General features: G+C 46.9%; 1 protein-coding gene across 3 annotated transcripts in view; it reads left to right on the top strand.

Moving 5' to 3' along the window:
* Positions 1 to 1,593: 1,593 nt before the first annotated feature.
* LOC138292044 (dehydrogenase/reductase SDR family member 4-like) overlaps positions 1,594 to 22,008 on the top strand; it is a 628,908-nt gene continuing 608,493 nt past the window's right edge. For all 3 annotated transcript variants that reach the window (XM_069230381.1, XM_069230383.1, XM_069230382.1), the window contains exon 1: positions 1,594 to 1,777. The gene's annotated coding sequence lies outside the window, so the exon portion shown is untranslated. The remainder of the gene's footprint in view (positions 1,778 to 22,008) is intronic.

Here is a 22,008-nt window from a genome sequence, read left to right as displayed (position 1 = left end):
ACAAGACTCGTTTACCTGTAGTGCATACTCATGTGAAAAGTCGCCCAAGACACCAACAAACTGCATTTCACTCGAAGGAGTAATTTATTTAAATGGTTTTATGCAAAATTTGCTTGAGAAATATTTACAGGCTTTTACCCACCCTTAGGGGCATATTTACAAGCACTGTGCGCCTCTGGTGTAACTTTTTGATGATCTGGTGTTGCAGATTGCAGAACAATATCTATGAGGCGAGGTAAAGCGACTTTGCGTGGCTTTTCCTGGCCTCATAGACATGGAAAGGCAAGGCAGTGCAAGTCATTGTGTTGCCTTACTCTGCGTCAGAGGGGCGTTCCATGGGTTTTACTGTGAGTTTTCCCATGCTACAACCATGGATTTTGATGCTGCCCCAGATTTACTAAATGACAAAAGCATGGAAGAGCCCCAAAACCTTACGTCTCCCCAGGAGTGGCATAACAAGGAAAAATATTTTTATTCCTCCTCATTTTTTTATACTTTCCATGTGAAGGAGGAAAATATATTTCAGGATTTATTTTGTGCAGGAAGATGCCCCTTCCTGCTCAAAAACAATTCTGCATGCAACGTAGACACCTTTGCACCATGATGCAAATCAGTGACGGCTCGCGGGAGGGAAAAGGGGCGGGGCAGCACGGTGCGTGGCAGGGGAGAAAAAAAGAAAATATAATAAATTTTTTTAAACGTGCCTTTCTTGCGCGCATTCTGCAGCACACATAGAAAAAGCAAATCGCCATTGAAGATTTTTTTTCTGCAGGTAGTTGTCACTTCCTGCACAAAAACAATCTTCCCTGTAGGGCAGCCATCCATGCACCATGGTGAAAGGGTGGCTGCTTTGGCGCTAGGCAGTTAATTTAGCGCCATCGCAGGGGGAAACACAGAGTTGGGCTTTTGTAAATATGGCACATTCCTGCATTTCAGAACTGACGCAGCGCGGCAATGCCCATTTTGGTGCAGCACTGCACCAGTCCTTTGTAAATATGTCCCTGCTTTTTATAAACACGAATCATTGATGCCGTTTCACATTGGCATAGGGCAGCGCAGCAGAAAGATTTGTGATGATGTCCCACGCCAATCTGTTATAAATAGGCCCCTTATTTTCACTTGTATCCTTCAATACATTTTCAAAACTGGTTTTCACTGGTGCAGACCGTATAATCAGCACTTCCGTGAAATCAAAACTGCGACGCTGGCCGCCAAACTCAAGGTGACCCCTAACATTTCGCCCCTCTATTTCACCTTACCTATCCTAAGGTGTTTCTGAGAGGCATGAAAGTCTCAGGAACCACATTCTGTCCCCCATAATTTTCTGTTACGCCACAGCAAGGCACGAAGCAGCAAGCAAAATGATGAGTCACCTGCCGTCCCCGTCATTCAATAAGAAGATGATAAACAGGGCGGCAGACTTATCAAACAGTTTTCCCCTTCTTAAAGCATGATTAATGAAGTGATTTAATGAGTTGCAAACAGACTTGCAAAAACATGTAAAGAAAGAAATTGGCTTCATTACTTGTTTAGACACGAGGCATCCAACGTGACCAAGAATAGGTGTGGTGTGTGCACAGAGCGTTCTAATAGTCTGCCGCGATCTACACCTTCGTAGTCCGCTCACGAGTCTCGAGTGAAGGGAACCGCGTAGAAAAAAATCGAATACAAGGCAAACGCCTCTGAACACACCACTGTTACCTCTCAAACTCAAGTTAACCTATCCAACAATCACAGCTCGGTAAAGCAATTAGGAGTACGACTAAGAGTGTCTGAGGTGAGTTGGGTAGGGATATGGGTAAGAGGGATACCTTCTGCTCTCTAAAGCATCGAAATGAAAACCGGGGAGTGTATCTGTAAATACAGATGTATGGTTATAGCCCATATCTCAATTTCTATGTATGTATGCTAGGAAAAATCCAATATATTTATTTATATATATATATATATATATATATCGATAATTGTGTACATAATATACAAACGTACCATGCATGAAACGTGTCAAGGCGTAATCTACGAGAGCGAATAGTGGGGTGTACTCCACAGCAACGGGTTCTTTTACCTTGACTTCATTTGGGAATAAAACCCAATGTGGCATCGAGTGCTAAACAGCTGGCATATGAGAAGCAGTAGCGTAGGGACAGTACCTGTTACCGATGTACTCACTGCATATGGAAAGCAGTATGTCATACGTGCACTTACTTGCATATGAGACGGCAATAGGAAAGAGAAATGTCTGGGCTGTGTACGTCATGGGTGCACTTACCAGCCTATGTGACGCAGTAATGCATGAGCAGGGTACTGGCTATAAGGCGCAGTGAGAAATGGGATGCGCGTTTAAAGTGAACTTGCTGGAGGGTTAACTCACATTAACAAACTATGTGAGATCAGTTGCCACAGGCCCCCATTACCAGTTTCGTGGAGTGATCTCTCCAAGGTCAATACTGCTCAGTGCTACTACTAGTGTTATAATTTTTCCGGACCAGAAATTACTGGGTCCACAGTAGCAGAGCAAATGTGCCATTGGCTCTACTCCAAGCAAGGAAAATGGACCCCCATTGTAGTGGTGCTGTATCACAAACAAGCCGGATTCATCGAATTTTGAGCGTTTTCCAAGTAAAACTCTTGGGGCACAACTTCTGCTGCTGTGCCCTGCTGCTGCTATCTCTTCTCCATCAACGTTCCCCTACTACGCTCCCGATTCCGAATCCACGACCAACCTGCGTTCTATTACGAGGTGACCAGATTAAGGCGTGAGGATACAAGGGGTCCAAAGAGAACTTTCCAATTGAGATCCTTAGTCAAATCAAAGGCGGAATTCACCTGGAATGACAAATATGAAAATTAATTCCAAGATATGAAACAGTGTGAAAAAAAAGGCATCAAAGCTAAGTTAATTTGTTCCGGGAGGAACAGTGATAATAAGAACATATCCAAGCATGAAAGTGTAGGGAGCTGTGCCCTCCCAAGTGATGGAAGAGAGTGAGTTAACTGTTGTCTTTGCATCAAGGTCATTACGGGAAGCTGAAAACAATTGCTCCGTAATAGGAAAGGGGGAGTTAGTATTCTGGGTCATTCAAAAACTCATTTGTCTGGAGCAGTGAATTTAAGATCAGGACTGACCACAAGCCATTAAAATAGTTGTTTGAAAGGAAAGGTTTAGATTTGGTATCTAGCTGAATCAGAAAATGGATTGACAATCTACAAGAATTCACATTTTTAGTTAAATACATCCCAGGCATAAGGGACGCATAAAGAACAAAGCCGCAAATCACCTTTCTAGGCTACCACCTGACTCAAAATGCAACCAAACTGATGAGTCACAGCACGATGAAGAAAAGGTAACTTTATCTCACGTGTGCATGATTTCCTATGAGTTAATTACTGAAGAAGAATGGAAGGCAAGCCTCAAGGAAGATGAAATCCTCAACAGAGTTAAGCAGTCTCTGAATAAAAGTTGGCCACACAAGAAAATTATAAAGTAAGAGCTAAAGGCATATTGGTGTGGAAAAGCCAAAGTAGCAGTACATGATAAATGTATGTTTAGAAGCACAAAATTGATTCCTCCTCATTGTGTATGTGAGAAGCTCATAAACAAAGCACACAAAGGTTACTTTGGAATACCCAATACCAAAGAAAAACTTAGAATGAACTTCTGGTGGCCAGGCATGGACTTCCAAATTGAAATATTAGTAAGAAAATGTGTATTACCCAATGAGTGTGATAAAGTCTTAATCACAAGGACCCCCCTCTATACACATACGTAACCTTTCAGAAACCCATAGGAAAACTTAGCCATGGACATAATTGGTCAAATAGCTGGGGAAAATTCAGCACCATTCATATTTGTGCAAATAGATCTTTACTCGAGATGGCCAGAAATTGGAATCACTTTGGACATCACCTCGAAGAGCGTTATAGAGTTTTTAACAGGTCTATTTGCTAGAAAACTATTATCTTCAACCATCTTAATGGATAACAGAGTACAATTTTGTTTAAAAAAATGACATTATTCTTTGAGGAAAACGGTATGGGCCATTTAAATTCAGCTCCATACCACATGGAACTTGGGGAGAGTAGCACAGCTTAATTACCCTGCAATTAAGATCAATTTTAAACACCTCCAGGCAAGTTGAAACAGAAGTGATGGCAATCATCCAGTAATGAAGAATGATTTACCAAATAAAGTCCAGGGCAAACATACCACATGGGGCTCCTTTTATAGTGTAAGCTCACATCACATCAGACAACCAGGATATTTGAAAAACTATGTCCCTCATTATTGCATTAGTGGTCATCTGACTGCCACGCCGGTGATGGCGGTAGTACCGTCGCCAGGCCGGCGGTGAAGACCGCCAAATTATGACCATGGCGGCAATCCATCCCACAGACAGCCAATGTACCACCTGACCGCCAGTGCGGTCCGTCCACTGACCACGGCGGTAGCCCTTTACAGGCAGGCGGAAGACAACGACCCACCCACCATATTATGACATAGCAGACCACCAGGATTTCCGGGGCGGGGTCACCGTCATCAAAAGCCTGGTGGAAACACATCATATAAAAGGAGACACTCACCTTCAGGGACACAGAGGAGTCCGCAGCCACCATGGAACCAGAACTGGAAGTCATCCCGATGCTGTACCATGCGATGGCAGTCCAGGAGCACAAATGCTGATGAAGACAATGATGGTGAGTACACCCGCCTAACATACATGGGAGGGAGGGGAGAGTGACACACACACTCGCACAACACACACCATACACGCATACCACACACCGAGCACCATCTGGAGAGAAATCCCACACCAACATAATCCAGAAGGGAAGAAAGTCAGGACACATACCTTTAGTCTAACCACTGTAATATGTTGGGTTTAGCGACCTCAAGAATATCAAATATCAATATTTACAGATAGGGCATAGGCCAGCCCAAGTGAAGTACAAAGCCACAGGTCAACGTCCAAGGCCCTTCTTGACTCCTGACAGCCCAGTCACTCCACTGAGCAGGGGCATCATGTTGTAAATAGGCAGGCACCTCAGGGGGAGGGGGGCTTTCTTCTTGGGAGTGGGGTCCTTGGACTTGGGTTTGGGAGGGGGTGGGGTCCTTCCCCTTCTGTTTGGGGGGCGGAGGAGTGGCCTTGGGACGGGGGCAGGAGTACCACTCTTTTTCACCTTAGTGGCAGAGGTACTCTTAGGAGGAGGAACAGGAATCGACTTGGAGCTGGAGGTACTGGGTTGGGAGGATGGGACATTTCCCTTACGGGCAGGACGGGGGTGGGGGAGGGGAGAGGTCAAGCGGAAAAGGAAAAGCTTCTTAGGACCAATGGGACAGGGTGTTGGAGGAGTAATGGGAGTGGAGGTAGAGGGAGTGGTTGTAGGAGGAGGAGGTGTGCTGGACTTGGGTGCAGGTGCATGGACAGTGTGCATGTGTGAGGTAGACGGCTGTTGGGTGTTTGAGTGAGAGCTTTTATGTGTCTTTGGAGGGGGTAGACAGGGTGCGGGAGGACAAACAGAATGTGTGTATGTATGTTGTGGTGGTGTCTGCAAGTGAGGTGGGTGTGCAGCATGAGGTGGTGATGGTGGTGACTGCGCATGTGGTGTGTGGGGTGCATGTCTGCGTATCTGCAGTTGTGGTGACTGTGGGCAAGGCTGTACAGGTGGCAGGATCTGGGGCTGATGATGCAGTGCATACAGGTGTGAGTGCTGATGTGACTGTGAGGGAGGAGGGGGAGACAGTTAAGGCAGTGGCTGTTGTAGTATGTGCATCTGGATGTTGGCTGTGTGTGTGCTTATGTAGTGAAGTGTGGTGCCTGTGTTTGTCTGTGTGAGTCCTGTCTATTTTTCTGTGTGCAGATTGAGTGCATGGGATGGGTTGGGGTAGAGGGCTATGGGACTGGGAACAGGTAGTTGGAGGGGGGACGGAAGAAACAGGGAGACTGGCTGTCGTCAGATAGGAGGCCAGAGCCTGAAACGATCTCTGTAGGGCAGCCAAGCCCCCATGAATGCCCTCCAGGAAGGCATTGCATTGCTGCATCTGGGATGCCAGCCTCTGGATGACATTCACTATGGTGGACTGCCCTACAAAGATGGATCTCAGGAGGTCAATAGCCTCCTCAGTGAGGGCAGCATGGCCGACTGGGGCAGGGCTTGAGGTGCCTGGGACGAAGGAGATGCCCACTCTCCCTCCTTGGTGAGAGTGCACAGGCAACTAGATGAGGGGCTACTGGGAGGGCAGTGCTGCTACGGGGGTGGTGGACGATGAAGTAGCTGGGGTGGTCCCAGAGGGGTCCACCACCACCTGGGATCTCCCATCAGAGGAGGAATCTGAGGCTGTAGTGGTTGCTCCTGTCTCCCCCATGGTGCTACCAACGCCCTCCAACCAACTGGTCCCCTCGACATCTATGCTCTCCGCCTCCTGGGTCATGTGGGCTGCTGCTCCCCCACATGCCAATGCCCCTGCTCCTTTGCCAGATGATGCTAATACTCACAAGGAAAGGATGAAAAAAGGAGAGAGGCTTGGGGAGAAAGAAAAGGAGCACAGGGTCAGTCATAGCACCAACAGCACATATGACATACACATCACAATCACTCACTGGGACTTACATTGCGCAGTATGGACCACAGTGACAAACCATTGCCTAGGTACAACAGCAGTAAGGAACCCAAACACTACCAACTGCACACCTACTGGGACTAACTAAGCCCTGTCAGCTATGGTATGTTAGCTACTTAGCAATACCAAAAATGCATACCACCCTACATAGGTAAGCAGGACCACACAGGAATAGCTAAACCGGCATATTGGAGCATCCACTGACAAGAACCTTGCACCCAAACCCCATGGCAGGCAACATATACAAAATACCACACAGTCTGTACTCACCCCATTGTGGCTGCTGTGCTGTCCTCATGCACCCATCCAACTCAGGATTGGCCACGCCCAGTAGGCGGCCATTAAGGGGGTCAGGCTCTGACAGGCACCCCTCCCTTGTTGAGAGCCCATCCCCAGCTGGGCCTCCGTGGTCTTCTGGGCCCAGCGTCTCAGGTCCTCCCACCGTTTCCTGCAGTGGGTGCTCTGCCGCCTATGGACCCCCAGGGTCCGCACGTCCTTGACGATGGCACGCCACAACCCTTTCTTTTGATATGAGCTGACCTACAGAGGAAACACAGACAGGAGGACACCATGAAATTTACAATCCAGTCTGTCACATAAATGGCTCACATACTGCATTTGCCCCTCATCAAGTGACCCGTACCTCTGCATACACATTGCACGCAGCCAAACCCCAAATGACACACTGCCAGCACACACATACATCTACATGCAGCTATGTAGCATCCAACGAATCCATTATGCACTCACCTGTTGGTCTGGAGTCCCATAAAACTGGCCATACAGGGGTAGGACCCCATCAACAAGCTTCTGCAACTCCACAGATGTGAAAGCTGGAACCCTTTCCCTTGTAGCACGGGCCATCACAGGTTCAAGGCACAGGTCACAGTAGCACACACAGTGGAGATGTAGTACAGGAGAAAGTCAGGAATCAAGAGACGTGAAAGAAAATAACAGTCAAGTCCGTGGCGGCGAACACCGCCACCGCTAGCATTGATCATCAGTGGTTCCTGTACTCCATAGAGCCCTATGTTAGCCTGTGACGATTTACACGGTGGTGCAGACCGCCTTCCACCATGACGCCTAACGCCAGCGGAGGGAGGTCACGTCCACCTGTTCCTGCATACAGGACAGGTGGTTGCAAATTTCCCACTGCTGGTACTCATGCTGGGAAGATATATGTGCGTCATTGGTATCGACTGTTCACACCTAGACAATTCCAGTCTCCTACTTACATAAATGCTCTGTGTACTATGATGTAGTGTGTCCATCGGTCCTGCAGGCACACTCATTTCACTTTTGGCTCACTTAGATACCAACCACATCATACTAACCTATTGTCTGGACAAGGCTACCATTGCTGAGCTGTGTGCACAATTGGAGCCTGATCGAATGCCTGCTATCCATAGCACTACAGCTAATCCCCTTGTAGTACAAACAACTGGTTCTTTCCAGGTGACTGTGGGCTTGGCTGCAGGAATGTCACAGCCAGTGTTTTCTATTGGGCTTGGAAGGGTTTTGGCTGCCTTGCTCAAACACATGAGCAGCTTCATCACATTTGCCCAGGGTGATGATTTCCCCACTGTGAAGGCTGGATTCTATGCATGGGACACATACCACTTGTGATCAGAGCCATTGACAGGACCCATATTGCCTTGGTCCCTCCCAGGGCAAATGAGCAGGTATACAGGAATAGGAAGAGTTACCACTCAATTAATGTCCAGATGGTGTGCCTTGCAGATCAGTACATCTCCCACATCACTGCCAAGTATCCTGGATCTGTGCATGATGCCTATGTGTTGAGGAATAGCAGTGTCCCACGGGTGATGGCACAACTACAGAGGCACAGAGTGTGACTCATAGGTGAACATGAGTTTTCACACAATGTTTGGCAGTGTGTGGCAACTGGTGATGTACACCATGCCAATGTAAATGGGTAATGTGTGTTGCTCAATACTTCCAGGTGACTCTCGCTACCCAAACCTGTCCTAGCTGTTGACCCCAGTTAGGAATCTGAGAACAGGTGCTGAAAATCAGTACAATGAGGGACATGACCGTACCAGAAGGGTTGTGGAATGCACATTTGGCTTACTGAAAGCCAGGTTCAGATGCCCCCATTTGACAGGTGGGTCCCTATGCTACGCCCCTAGGAAAGCATGCCAGATTGTGATGGCATGCTGCATGCTACACCATTTGGCCATCAGATGCCATGTCCACTACCTGCAGGAGGAGGGGGGTGACAATGCACCTATGGCAGCAGCGGATACTGAGGACAGTGAGGAGGAGGAGGATGTGGACAGCAGGACACATATCATACAGAAGTACTTCCAATGACACACAGGTAAGACTGTAGAGCTGCTAATTCTCCATTTTTGTGGAGTGCTGTGTGCCAGCTGTGTTGAGCCAATCACTGCATTACCCTTTCAATTGACTGTCACTTAAGCCTTCCATTTTTGCAGATGTTGGTGTGGTAATAGTAACAACAGTGTACTGATGTGATGGCTACAGACTGCTTCACAAAATCTGCTTGATGGAGTGACATTTTACAGGACATTTGTAAAGTATGATTACAGTCCATTACATTGCACATTTCTGATAAAGCACAATTACACCAGTTGTGTTGGAGGGTGTTTATTGAAGTGACAATAATGAAGGGGCAGTGCAATATAGCGAGGTGATGGCTGAAGTAAACCTTAGTGTAGTGGTCTACTTGGTCAGGAGCACAGGTACAATGTCCATGGGGCCATAGGATGAGGAGAAATGGAAGTCCAAAATGAACAAGATGACTCAGTGGTTCACAAGGGGGACATTCTGGAGGGAATTGTTTCCTGGCAGGGGTCTTGGTCTTGGCAACAGTCTCTGGTGTCTGTCTTGGTCACAGGGAACGTTTGTGGGGTGGTTCTTCTGCTGCAGAGGGAGGGGTGCTGGTGGCCTGTGGGTCCTGTGGCAGGTCCACTTGTGCACTAGCTGCAGCAAATGTTGATGGCTGTTGAGTGGAGTGGCTAGTGGTAGTGGGCACCTGGTGTACTCTGTTCTCCTGCATGGTGTTGGCCATGTCACCCAGCACCCCTACAATGGAGGCCATGTTCGCATTTTGGCCCTGCAACTGCTGCATGACCTCCTGGTGGTGTATCCCCTGCTGCCACTGGTTCTCCTGCATGATGGTGATGACCTGGCCCATCCTGTCCTGAGATTTGTAGTAGGCACCCAGGACATGTGTGAGTGCCTCCTGGGAAGTCGGTTCTCTGGGCCTGCCCCCTCTGCGCAGCTGACTTGCCACTGTCCCTGGCCCCTCTGCCCGTGTCCCCTGAACGGTGTGGCCACTTACACCAGGACCTTCTTCCTCTTGCCTGTGTGGTGTTGACTCGGGTCCATGTACAGGTGGGAACACTATTGATCGACGTGTCCTGGGGACATGGGATTGGGTACGTTGGATGGCTGCAGTGGTGTTTGAGTCAGGGGAGGCCCTGTGGTGGACTGACTGTGGGATGTTGTAGCCGACTGACCTGTGGTTCCTGATGGGCCAGGGAGTTCATCCAGCTCGAGACATCCAGAGCTGCTGTCATAACTGGGGACGTCTTCTGGTGGGGCACTAGGTTGCCGTGGCACCTGCTCGCTGTTGACATTGGCTAGGGCACCTGTGGGTATGTAAGTGATTTGTTAGGGCCAATGTCTGTCACATTTTCTGCATTTCTACCTTTTCCCTATTGATTTGGCGTTGTCTTCCCACCTTTGGTAGTGTATGGTGTTGGAATGTGGGTTTGGTAATACTACATGCTGTCCATGCATTACTGGTGGGTGGGCATGCACTGCTGGGAGGGGTGTGCCTGCAGTGGGTAGGTCATGCAGGGGTACAGATTTACCTGTGGTTATTGGGGTGGTGCACTGTATGGGTGGAGTAGGGTGAAGGGTGTCAGAGTGAGGGGATGACATGCCATGCTGGGATCAGTGGTGGTGGGTAAGTAATGGTGACTTACCTGTGTCCAGCCCTCCAGTGACTCCAGTGAGGCCCTCAGGATGCAGATTTGCCATTACTTGCTCCTCCCGTGCTGTCAGCTGTGGGGAAGGAGGTAGGTGTCCAGCACCAGTCCTCATGATGGCGACCTGGTGCCTTGTTGCAATGGAATGCACCTCCCCCCCAAGGTTGTTCCACCTCTTTCGGATGTCGTCCCTTGTGTGTGGATATTGTCCCACGGAGTTCATCCTGTCCACGATCCTCCACCATAGCTCCATCTTCCTGGCAATGGAGATCTGCTGTACCTGTGCACCAATCAGCTGTGGCTCTACCCGCAACTCCTCATCTGTGAAATGGGGGTACTTTTGTGGGGACATGCCTAATGTGTGGTGCAGAGGGTGTTCAGTGTTGTGGTCGGGGGTGATGCTTGACGGATGTATAGTTGGATTTGGTGTGTTTGTGCAGTTCTGAAAGGGATTGGCCTGGCAAGGTGTGGCAGTCTTTTTCTGTTTGCAATGGATTGTGGGTTGTGTGGGGGGGTGTTTTATAATGCTATTGGTGGGTGTGTGTTAATGTGGCAGGTTGGGGTATTTGAACTGGCAAATGTTGGCTTGTAGTGGTGATGGGTGCCCAATTCCACCACAGCAGTGGGCACCGCTAGTGGTTGACCGCCGTTGAATGTCCGATGTGGTGATTCGTGGGTCATAATTTGGAGGCAGTGTTTTGCTCGTGTAGCGGTGTGGGTGGTGGGTACGACAGTTTTTGGCCTTAGTTGTGTCTGGTGGACTTGTGGTTGTGGCAGTGTTCTGTCAGTTTTGTGTTTGTCTGTCATAATCTGGTGGGTGGATTACCGCCCCCACAGTGGTCTGATGGCGGCCGTCACCACTGCAGTCTTAGCAAATGGCCACCAATGTCATAATGACCACCTATGTGCCTCATATACAAGGACCTAGCGGCACACTATACCACTGGGGCATCATTTTTTTACAGTCAGGTGGCGCAGTATGGCAGACCAAATTTACAAAGTCGCGCAAAGCCACCTTGTGTGACTTTTCATGGCCTTGTAAGTAAAGACCCCTTTCAAGCATTACATGTGTAGAAGGGGCGTATCATAGTTGTTGCTTGGGGTGTTTTCTCGCAACACTCATGGAACCCAAAGAAATCTGATTCAAACCCAGATTTACAAGTCTGGGAATGCGTCAGATTCCCATGCCACCTCAGGGGTGGCATCAGAGTGATACAACAGGGAGAAATATCTTTATTTCTCCCTGTTTTTTCCTCTTTCTAAGTGTGCGGCAATCTGCAGCACACATAGAAAGAGGAAAACACCTCTTGGGATTGTTTTTGTGTAGGAAGGTGTCCCTTCCTGCACAAAACCAATCATCCCCACAATGCAGGTACCCTTGCACCATAGAACAAGGGTGCCTGTGTTGGAGCTAGGCAGCTATTTGTGCACAAGCGCAGGGAGAGAAGACAGAAATGCACTGCATCTTGCAGATACAGCACATTTCTGCCCTTTCCTAGTGGTGCAGAGTGGCTCAGCAAGGCATTTCCTGCGCTACCCAGCACCACAGGCCTCATAAATGAGGCCCTGTGTTCAGGAATAATACTGTGTGTTCTATCTAGTCCTCCCCAGAGGAAGCTACTTTTAGGAGCAAAGAACTATTCCCTTCTTTGTATATTGTGCTTATAGATGTATTATTCCTCTGAATCAATCAATCAGTCAATACTTGTAATGCGTGGCTTATCACCTGTGAGGGTATCCAGGTGCGGGATTACTGTACTAGTCAAACAGCCAGATCTTGAGTCTCTTCCTGAAGTCCATCAGCAAGGGAGATGTTCATAGGTGGAGCGGGAAGACGTGGCAGGCCTTGGTGGCGAGGTGGGAGCAGTGGCCTTTGCTCAGGGTCCACCAGATGTGCAGTGTCTTTGTGAGGGCCAGTGAGTCAGAGCAGAGGATTCTGGATAGCTGGATGGCATGTTCTCTCCAAGTTGTCCCACCCTTCTTTTTCTTACCCTTTGTTCTTCTAATTTTGCAATTGTTTTAGTGAACAAAGGGGCATGTGTGGTATTCTCCATTACCCTCTCCCTTAATTTTCTGTTATGTTATGCGATGTTATGGTATGGTATGTTAAGGTGTGGTATGTCATGTTATTTCATAGGTTTTGTAAAGTGCAGAGCTGCCCAATCAAAAGGATTTCCCAGTGCTAGTCCCAGGGCAACATACTGGCAAGATCAGCTGTAAGAGGGCAAAGCAAAGTACCCCTAGATCATTCAAGTGGAGAAAAGCCAGGGCTTCAAAGTATAGCGCCGGCTTGCGCCATTTCAGGATGCCAGGCAGGTGCCATATTAATGAAATGGCGCAATCCGGTGCAAAGGTTGGGCTAGCATAAAAAGGAGGGTGGGGATGGCGGTATGGGAGAATTGTGCGTTGCACCAAAAAATGACGTTAGGCTGGTTAGAGTAAAAAAAGATGACTCTAATTAGCCTAGAGTCATTTCGTGACGCAAAGCCATCCATACCACATGACTCCTGTCATATAAAAGACAGGAGTCATGCCCACCACCCCAATGGCCAGCACAGGGGACAAGGGTCCCCTGGGCATGGCCATTGCACCCTGTGCCATGTAGGTGGGCCCATTTCACGGCTCCAATGGCACTTTATTATTTTTTAAAATACTTACCTCTATTTACCTATACTTACCTGGGATGGGGTCCCCCATCATGTGGTGTCCCTCTGGTGTGGGTAGAGGTGCTCCTGGCGCTTGGGGAGGGCACCTGTGGGGTCTTTCTATGGTGTTTGACCATGGAAATGGGTCCACAGGTCCCCTAACGATTGCCCAGACCCGTGCTGGCCATTGGGGTGGTGGGCATGACTCCTGTCTTTTCTAAGACAGGATTCATGTGGTATTGATGGTTTTGCATCAGAAAATGACTCTAGGCAGGTTAGAGTAATTTTTTTTTACTGTAACCTGCCTAAAGTCATTTTTTGGTGCAAAACCCCCTTCTTCCATACCACCAGCCCCACCTGACAAACGTCATTTTTATTGATGCTAGCCTACCATTTGCACCAGCTTGCACCATTCCATAAATATGATGCACGGTTGGTGCAAAGAAATGGTGCAAGACGGTGCTAAACGTTTTGGTGCAAAAGTGCATTAGTGCAGTTTTGCACCAAAAAGTATAAATGAGGGCCCAAGTCTTACATAGGTCCGAGAAACTTGGACGCTAGGGAGCAGATTTATTGAATAGTGGCACAAAGCAAAAATTGACAGCTCTCCACTGCTTCACTTTAGAAACGCAGGGATGTGCCGTATTTAACTGAATACAGCGCACCCTTGCTTTTCCCCCTGCGCTGGCGCAAAATTTAGCTGCCAGCGCCAACACAGGCATCCTTGCACCATTGTGCAAGGAAGTCTTTGTTGAGGGGTGTGATTGTTTATGTGCGGGAAGGTGTCCCTTCTTGTACATAAATAATCACTAATGGCGCTTTTACACTTCTGTGTGTGCTGCACAATGCAGCACACACAGAAGTGCCAAAGCGTAATTTTCAAATTATTGTTTATGTGCAGGAAGGTATACTTTCCTGCACATAAACAATCATTTCTGGCATTTTGCTTTTTCTATGCGTGTGCCAGAATGCAGCACGCATAGAAAAAGCAAAAAAACTAGGAGGAATAAAAGTATTCCTCCTCGTTGCGCCCTGCTAATGCCAGCCCTGGGTGTGGCATTAGATTTTGGATCTGCCTTAGGTTTATGTGATTTCATAAATCTGAGGCAGTGTCAAAATGCAATGGGTGTTGCTGTGGCATGCCCACAGCAACACACATTGCACGCCCCTTCCACGCACAGTGCTGCATGGGAAGGGGCTGTAGTTACAGGGTGTCATTAAGCCACAAAAAGTGGCTTAACCCCACCTTGTAAAAATGGTGCTGCGCTTAGCGCCACAGGAGTGTCACAAAAGTGATGCTCCTGTGGCACCCTATATTTATACACTTGCTTAAAAAAAATATATAGATAACCTCTACCTTGGACTTAACTGTGGACATAGACAATTATTGTGTAAAACTATGGGGCTTATTTACAAGCCCCTTACGCTGCTGTAGCATCACTTTTTTGTGATGCTGCAGTGGCGCAAGCAGTCCCCTACACTGTGCCACATTATACGTGTGCCAGGTAAAATGTATGCAGGCTGGCGTACCAACATTAAAAGCCACGCAAAACTGGCACAGTGAAATTTACTACATTTCACTGTGCCATTCTGCCCCTTCACAATGTCACTTTTGTAACACCTGCTGAGAGCAGGCATTAAAGTAATGCTGGATTTTTAAGCATGGGACATTCCTTGCATTGCTGGAGTAGTGTCAGATGAGAGACACTGCTCCAGCAATGAGCCACTTTTGCACCAACAGATGCGCCAGAATTTCTGCAGCATCTGTGGAATCGTACGCCATGGAGCACTGTATCATAAATAAAGCGCTACTATGGCGTCATTGAGGGGCCTTCAGGTTTACGCTAGAAAACTGGTGCATAGATGCTGATGTGCCAGGTTGTCGAAAATCAGACCCTATGTTTCTGAAGTATATTGTTTGCTCATTTTTGGTAACGAAAGGAGAGTGGACTAGTTCTTCTGGAGTGAAGGGTGGACACTGAACTGTTCCACAGAGATAAAAAATAGGAGTAACAAAAACCTCAGCATTACCTCTCCTCAAGTGTTCTGCCCTTGAGGTGGTGAACCTTCTATGAAATGGCTAGAATGGAAGGAATATCTTTTTTTATTTTTTTTTATTCAATTTCTGCCAAAAGGATAGAAAAGGCTCATTGTGCACTCCGTAAGGCACCAAGGGATTAAAGATAATAATCAGATGACCAAAGGAGCTGTGTCTGCTGATGCTAATGTATTCAACTGCATTTGTGGATTTTGACAACTATGTTGCTTCTAAAATGTGCATTGGTATCATGAATTATATGTTTTCCGTGAAAGCAGGAGAAGCAAGAGCCAATCAATGACTATGGCCCTCATTATGATATTGGCCGTAAAAATGTCCTACCGCCGTGGCAACAGCCGCCAAAAGACCGTTGCCGCAGCTACAAGCCGTCCACCGTATTATGACCACAGGCGGATTTCTGCCAGAAGAATGGCGGAAATCTGGCTGTGGCCATGCCGGCAGGCGGGCAGTAAGGTGGCGCTGCTGCCACCAGCAGCGCCACACCAGTAGACCGTCGCCAGCCGTATTATGACCCATAATACGGCCTGGCGGTGTTCTGCTGGCGGACACTGCTGGTGGCAGCAGTGCCCTATCCCGTCTCCTGTTGGAGGACCCCATGAACACAGGTAAGTGGGTGCTCAGACAGGGAATGGGGTGGGGGGGTGTTTGTGTGTGTGGGGGTGTGTGTGAATGTTTGTGCGTGCATGTATGCAGGTTTGTATTTCGTGTTGAATGTGTGTGCATATATGGAGGTGTGAGTGCGTGCATGTTGTGTTCTGTGAATGTGTGTCTGTGTGTACATATGAAAGTGTGTGCGGATGTGTGTGTGAATGGATGTATGCATGTGTGGATGCATGTGGGAATGGGTGTGTGTGTCTGTGAAGGGGGGCGTGAATGTAGGAGGGTTTGGAGAGAAAGGGGTTGGGGGTATCTGGAGAAGGGGGTGGAGAAGACCTGTATCAGTGACAGGCATGCCTACCGCCATGATTTTCGTGGTTGCAAGGAAACCATGGAAACCATGTCGGTAGGCGGGGTCCTTATCCCACAGGCGGTACAGTGAAGTCCGCCTGGCTGGAGATTGATTTCTCCAGCCCAGCAGCTGTTATGGCCGTGGCAGTTGGTGTGGTAGATTGGTGGTTTGGTTTCAGCCAAACCTCCAATGTCTTAATATGGTGGAAAGTACTGCCAGCCTGTTGGCAGTACTTTCCACCATATTACCGCCGACCGCCAGGGTCATAATGAGGGCCATATGTCACTGCACTAAGGAAACTGGACAGTGATTGTAAATTTAGATCCTTGGAAGAAGAGCTTGTAATTCATGCTTGCATATCTTCAGTTCAGGAACATCTTTGGATTAAGGAGGATTCAAAGTTGAAAAACACTGCAGCTATTTTCGCAAAGCAGAGTTGTTGGGGAGGTGTGCAAATGCGGTAAAGTGTGAGAACAAGGACAGCTTAAATGAAGTGGTCAGGAAGATTATGAATCAGAGTAACAGGAAAAAGTAAATCTGGGATGGACAACTATAAGAACGCCATACATATGGGAAACGTCTGAAGACACAAAGGATATAACTAAGAAAAAAGATTTTCTTACTTCACATTGACGCCAATAATGAAATATTCAACAAATAAGATCAATACGTTATTGAAAGCAATTCCTGCTATAGAACTACATGTCATACATTGATTTCAAGTTGTACTAATTCTAAACATACAAAAGAATGAACAGAGAATGATACAGTACTTCTCACCACCTACATTAAAAATGCATACTTATCAGACTGTACTCGTACAGCATGCATACTAGACACATTTTTATAAAAACCTCAACTGAGAATCTGAAAATGTCCAGTGCGTCACCTCAAAATAGAGAGACAATTCTATTAGTTAAATTAAATGTATAGAATCAAATAATCAAGTATTAGGTACACCAAAAAATCATCCTCAAAAATGATGTACAATAAGCTGAGAAATCACAACTAATCCTCAATGACCATCTACATATAGCAACACTAATACTGGCACACATAGGCCCTCATTATGACCCTGGCAGATGGTGCAATGAGGGCGGTAGGACCACAAACAGGCCGGCGGTCATTACCGCCCCATTATGACATTGGCGGTTTGGCATATGCCAAACCGCCAATGTACCACACCATCTGCCACGGCGGTAACAACTGCCAGGCCGGAGACAACGGGCTCCAGCCCGGCGGCCGTCACTAGTCTGCCGGCGGTATCATGACCCCGCATACCGCCATGGATTTTGTGGAGTTTTGAACCGCCACGAAATCCATGGCCGTAGGCACTATCAGTGCCAGGGAATTCCCCCTCCCTCTCCCTTGAGTCCTCCCTCTCCCTTGAGTCCCCCCTAACACCCACGACCCCCAAAGGTCGAGTATCATGTACATCGTTGACACAGCACTCAAGACTCATGCTGTGGTAGGACTGTAGAGGCGCTGTGTCAGAATTAGGCCTGCAGTGTCAGACGCGGTTGTCGCACTCAGGAAGCGGTGTGGCATAAGGTATGAAAAGAGGGCATTCCCCCATTAGGGGGGGACAAATGGCGCGAAGAAATCTAAAAGATTTCTTTGAGTCATTTTTTTGGCATTTTTAGCACCTGCTCAGAGCAAGCGTTAAAAGGAGGCTTCCATTGCTTACAATGGGTCTCTGGGTGCTTTGCAGGATTAGCGTCAGAATTTTTTACACTAAACCTGCAAAGTTCCAGACTAGCATAAAAAATTCAGATGCTAGTCCCCTAACTATTGCCATAGTGCATCATATTTTAAATACAGTGCACACATGGTGGCATAAGCGGGGCGCTAAGGGGCACAAGAAAAGTGGAGCTTTTCTTAAATATGCCCTTTGTTTTTTTCTTGGTTTCACCAGAACCCAATCCCAAGGGCCCAGGAACTGGATTTGGCACCACTTGGCAAGTCAGGACTCTCAGCAAGATATTAAATCTTTGATGTCCCTGAGACTTCTTTAACAGGAGGCAAGCTCAGTCTAAGCCCTTGGAGAACCTTTGGAAACAGGATGTAGAAAGCAAAGTCCAGTCCTTTCTATCCCAGGACAGAAGCAGCAAGCAGAGGCCAGCACAGCTAAGCAAATGGCAGAATGGCAGTCCCTCCTACAGCATCCAGCTCTTCCTCCTGGCAGAATGTCCACACTCCAGAAGGATTCTAACTTTATGGGGTCAGAGGTCCATTACTTATACCCATTTCTGCCTTTGACGTAGACAAATTTCAAAGAAAAGTCCTTGTAGTGTGCAAGACTATGCCTTTCCTGCCCTGGCCCCAGACACACTCCAGGGGGTTGTAGACTGCTTTGTGTAAGGCCAAGCACAGCCCTATTCAGGTGTAAGTCTCAATTCCTCCCACCACTCTAGCTCAGGAAGACCCATCAAGATATGCAGGGCACACATCAGCTCCCTTTGTGTGACTGTCTAGAGTTTATTCACAAACAGCCCAATTTCATCCTGAACTAGACATGTAATCCACAGACAGACAGAGGCACAAAATGGTTAAACAAGAAAATACCCACTTTCTAAAAGTGCCATTTTCAAGCTTAAAATTTAAAAAACAACTTCACAAAAATATGTTTTTTTAGATTGTGAGTTCAGAGACACCAAACTCCAAATCCCTATCTGCTCCCAAAGGGAAATTACACTTCAGATGTATTTCGAGGAAATTCCCATGTTACCCTACGGGAGAGATATTTCGTAGCAATTCCCATGTTACCCTATGGGAGAGAGGGTGAAAAACGAATTTAGCAGTATTTCACTATCACGACATGTAAAACACACCAGTGCATGTCCTACCTTTCAAATACACCGCACCTCACCCAGGGGGTGGCCTTGGGCCTACCTTAGGGGTGACTTACATGTAATAAAAGGTACGGTTTGGGCCTGGCAAGTGGATGCACTTGCCAAGTTGAAATGGTGAACCAAAGAAGGAATGCACTGCTGACCCCCTGGAATTCACATAGAGAGGCTGCACGATCTGCTGGAGTGCATCTGTTGTACCTGGGGCTAGCTAAGAGAGGAATAGGGTGGCTGAACAAACCCAGATCCAAGCAGTGACTTCAAGGTCCATCATCTGAAACTAGCACAAGGGTCATTTAAGCTGGACTAGCCCATTTTGGCAAGTCAGTAACCACTCAAAAGAATCCACCTGAACCATGAAATGAGGAATAATCACATAGGCTTGCCTGTCAACAGATTAGCATCTGGAGCTTCCTTAAACATCCTCATCTCCTGTATTTGCAGCATCAGAACCACTCAGTTCGTTGAGGTCTACGGTGGTCATGCTGTAAATTTTGGAAGAGGACTGGAAAACTCTCTGGTGGCCAGGTAGCTGTCCAAATGTACTCCGTTGGACCCTCCAACCTTCTCCCTTTTGAATTTGGTTACCCAAACTGGGCTGGAGTAGCTAAACTAACTTTCACAATTTATCAAAAGTCAGACTATACTGTTACCAATGCTTGTTTTAAGATTTCTTTAAAAATCTATATTTCCAGAACCCTCTTGTGGATTTTGCTCATCTTAAGCTCTGAAAATTTATAAAAATATAATCTATTTTTATAAATTGGTGTTGTGTTTCTTTCATGTTGTGTGGCTTTCATATTTTTGTTGTTTTTGATATGTTTCACACTAGTGGGGAGCATGGTTAAATGCACTGAGAAAATGGCAGATTCATTGTGAGCACCTCAGAGCCTCTGGCGTTCTTGTCAGTCTGGATGTCTCCTGGCCACTAAAAACACTCCTAAATGAGGCACAACCTAAGTGGAATCTAACCTGAGGAGCAGGGTACAAGTGCGAGCACTTTTGCCTCTCCAATTCATCTATTGGGGTGAATTGTCCCTCTGCCTGCATTACTCAAGATTGAGGCAACCTATCTCCTCTCAGCGGAGTGGAAAAATATGAAAAGAGCACTGGCATTTCAATACGCTTAGAACTTGGAAAGAAATCATTAATAAGACTGCAGTAGGAGTTTGTTCCCTGAAGTGTGGCCTGCTCTACCTGCCCACTGCGGCCCTGACTTCATGTTTATCCACATTCTTGCCTGCGATTTGTTAGACCCTATACACATATCTGAACAGTGACTGCACACCATAATGACTTAGCCCCGCATCTCCTCAGCAAAATATAAAATTCGGAGGCGGAATTATGGAGTAAACATCCTTTTCTATCACTACATGAATATTTAGTCCGCCTAACCAATACATGCCGGCTTAATTCTTTTTTGCTGACTGAAATCTCCTACATATGTGAAAATGCTGGTGTTTTCCTGGGCCTAATGTGGCGGTTTTACAACACGCAGATGCTCACCTTTAAATTAGTACTTGACATCTTTTCCTTTTGATTTTATCCACACATAGCTAATCTATTGCTGTATGCTCTCAATTCTTCTCCTGAGCTGTTAAAAAAAATCGCGCTAAGGGCCAGATTTACTAAAATGTTGGGCAGCGTGGTGCTGCTCTAAAAGTTGCAGCGCAGTGCTGCGTCACATTACAAATGCAGGAATGCATCGTATTTACTAAAATATGGTGTACCCCTGTGTGTCACCCTTTGCCGGCACTAAATTCAGCAGCCAGTGCCAACACAGGCACCCTTGCAACATAGTGTAAGGTTGTCTGCAGTGAGAGGATTGATTGTTTATGTGCAGGACGGTGTCCCTTCCTGCACATAAACAATCTACAATGGAGATGTGGCACTTCTATTTGTGCAGCAGAATGCAGCACACATAGAAGTAGCAAATCTTCATTTTTGAATGATTGTTTATGTGCAGGATGGGACACCTTCCTGCACATAAGCATTCATTCATGGCCATTTGCTCTTTCTATGTGTGCTGCAGAATGCCTCACACATGGAGAAGGTAAAAACGAGGAGAAATAAAAGTATTTCTTCTCTTTGTGCCATGCTAACACCACCCCTACCCCTGGAGTGGCGTTAGTTTTTGGCACTGCCACTGATTTATATTTTATTGTAAAAAAGGCAATGGGTGTTGTGGTGGAACTCCCACAGCAACACCCACTGCATGCCTCTCTGATGCAGAAAAATGCTTTGGAGAGCCCATATTTACAAGACGTCATTAAGCCACAAAAAGTGGCTTAGTGCCGCCTTGAAAATGTGGTGCACTGCACAGCACCACTAGAGCTTCACAAAATTGATGCTCCGGTGGCATTAGGGCATTGTAAATCAGGCCCTAAAAGAGTATCTCTGCATAAATGAAATTTTGTACCATAAGGATATAATCCACACCACGATAGTACAACTTGGCTGCATTTCCAATGCTAGATGGTTAGAAAGCTGAGAAATTGCGGTATTTACTATATAATATAGGTTACACATTTGAATGCAAGGAAGGCTGATTTCTGTACTGTCACCTGGTCATTAGTAGCTATAACTATACAAGGGTCCATCCTTCAGAATGTGATTACATGAGACTCTCTGCTTAGACAACATCTCATCCAGTGTGCCTCATTGTAACTGCTAAGTTACACTGCAACTCCTCATTTGGTGAAAAAGTCCTAGTATTGCGATCACAAATAACTCCTGTAAGCCTCCTTGCTGTGCCAGCTTCTTTTGGCAAAATCTTCTATACTAAACATTGGTTTTTGGGGCACTCAAGGCTCTATGTCAAGACATACTTCAATTTTCAAACTCACAATGCCCAAACAATGGATTGACAAAGATGTCGGACAACAGAGATGGAAATATGAATCAACG

The sequence above is a fragment of the Pleurodeles waltl genome, chromosome 4_2, assembly GCF_031143425.1.
Source record: "Pleurodeles waltl isolate 20211129_DDA chromosome 4_2, aPleWal1.hap1.20221129, whole genome shotgun sequence".
NCBI lineage: Eukaryota > Metazoa > Chordata > Amphibia > Caudata > Salamandridae > Pleurodeles > Pleurodeles waltl.
Note: the sequence above shows the minus strand (reverse complement) of the source record. Positions and strands in the feature narration are given on the sequence as shown.